Source organism: Rattus norvegicus, chromosome 19, assembly GCF_036323735.1.
Source record: "Rattus norvegicus strain BN/NHsdMcwi chromosome 19, GRCr8, whole genome shotgun sequence".
NCBI lineage: Eukaryota > Metazoa > Chordata > Mammalia > Rodentia > Muridae > Rattus > Rattus norvegicus.
In genome coordinates, this window is record NC_086037.1 from 18,223,774 (window position 1) to 18,225,739 (window position 1,966).

The following is a 1,966-nucleotide window of genomic DNA, read 5'->3' on the forward strand; positions in this document are numbered from 1 at the left end:
TCTCAGGAACGTGTCCATGCAAGCATGCGTACCATTCTTTAGACTGCTCCCCTCATTTCTTGAGTGAGGGGACCAGGCCTTCCTAATTCACTTTTGGTGCCTGGAATAACAAAATATTTCACCAGAAGGGGTGCAAGCAGTGCTATCTGATAAGAATACGAAGAAGGAAAAAGCAGATATCTTAAAGAAAACATGTGTTCTACTCACACTAAAATGTCAGACCAATGCATAATATACTGCAAAGCTGTAACACAATACGGCCAAACACAATGTTCAAATATTGAACTGTTCAAGCATGTGAAGATCATCTTCTGAAAGACAAACTGGGTTCTTATTTTGTAGCTACCTTTGTGTAACTTCAACTGCTGTCCCTCAACAAGGTCTGACACTGTCTTGGTACTTGTTTGGAAGTTGGATGAGACAATGTAAGCTCAACAGTCAACTCCCGGGATCTCCCAGCGCTCATTTTCAGCATTCATCCGAGGACTGGGCATCATCTTCATCCCTCACTTCTCGGTATCTCCCTGAAGACTCCCCTTCTGGATTGTAGCTCTGCATTGTAATATTCAGTCTCTCAGCTAGTTTCTGTGCTGCGAGCTTTGCCCGCATCTTCTCATAATTCTGCTTCTGCTCTTTCTGCAAAGCCAGTGACTCTTCTATGGAGAGCAGCTGTGCAGGCAGGGGGTGGAGCAGAAGAAGGTGAGCTGCTGTGACATCATCAAGATGCTGCCTAGCCCTGCATAGCTGCTCTTCTGAGGAAGCAGGAGACTGAACCCTCTGACAATGACTTGGTGAGTCACTCTGTTGTGTGGGTAACACATTGGTCTTAAACTTATGAGGAGGGGGCACTGGGTTTCTAGCTCGCAGTTCTATCACTGTCATGTAATGAGGCTTCTTAGGAGTCTCACTCTGCAGTTCTGGAAAGTTCTCAGTGCTGGTGTTTTCTTCTGAGGGTTCAGTCTGGTCTGCAGTTGTGATCTTTTGCAATTTAGTGATAAACAGACTGTCGACGCTGCTGGAAACCTCTTCCACTTGACTTGAATGCTGGGGGAGTTGTTCATTAACTTAAGATGGGGGAGCCTGGGCTGTGATGCGGACAGACGGGCTGGTACTCACTGTGCAGCCAGTCTCCAAAGTCTCTTCATTGCCTTTGTGAGTGAGCTGTGTAGGTCCCTGAGTTTCTGAGGTTGTTTTAGATGATTCAATGTCTACTGACGAACATTCAGGAACTAATGATGAAGTATCAAGCATCAGGTCAGAATTCTGGGCCTTGTCTATGTCGGTATCAACTCTTGTGGTTGCTTTATGCCTTAGCTTACAGTCAACACTAACAGGATGAAGTAGTTCAGTTCTCCCTCTGACCTCTTCACTTTCTGAAATGGCAGCTTTCAGTTTGGCAGTGGTGTCTGAGATCTTTTTACCTTTGTCGGGCAATTTGCAAATGAATTTTTCTTTGCGCAAAAGTCTCTCCTGGCGCCTCAACCTCTCCTGCAGCTCCGCCAAACTCTGCCGCCCCACGTCCTCAGGAACTGGGGGCTCGAAGCCTCAGGGCAGGGAGCACATTGTGCATGGGCTGAGGCTGGCCCCGCAGGCAGGGTTCCCCAGCAGGGCCCATGGTGGTCGCAGGTTTCGTGGGGGCCGCAACTCTGGAGCACGTGCAGGAGTCGCCATTTTCCTGGAAGAGCCGACAAAATTGTTTAAATTGATAAGAAATATATGTTGGTCCATAATCAGTTTTAATTTTAGAAGGCGGTCCCATAACAGCAGAAGTTTCCAATAGATGCTGTATAACATGAGCAGTGCGTACTCCTGGCAATGGTGTAGCCCATACAAATTTTGAAAAATTATCTATGCTTACAAGTATATATGAAAGGCGACCAAACTCAGAAATATGGGTTCCATCCATCTGCCACGATGTATTAGGTTGCATTCTTCTGGGATTAATTTCAGATGGAATACATTTTAT

The 1,966-nt window shown here is 46.2% G+C and overlaps 1 pseudogene; it reads right to left on the minus strand.

Moving 5' to 3' along the window:
- Window positions 1-304: 304 nt before the first annotated feature.
- On the minus strand, window positions 305-1,563 carry LOC134483183 (DNA-directed RNA polymerase II subunit GRINL1A-like; annotated as a pseudogene).
- Window positions 1,564-1,966: the final 403 nt, after the last annotated feature.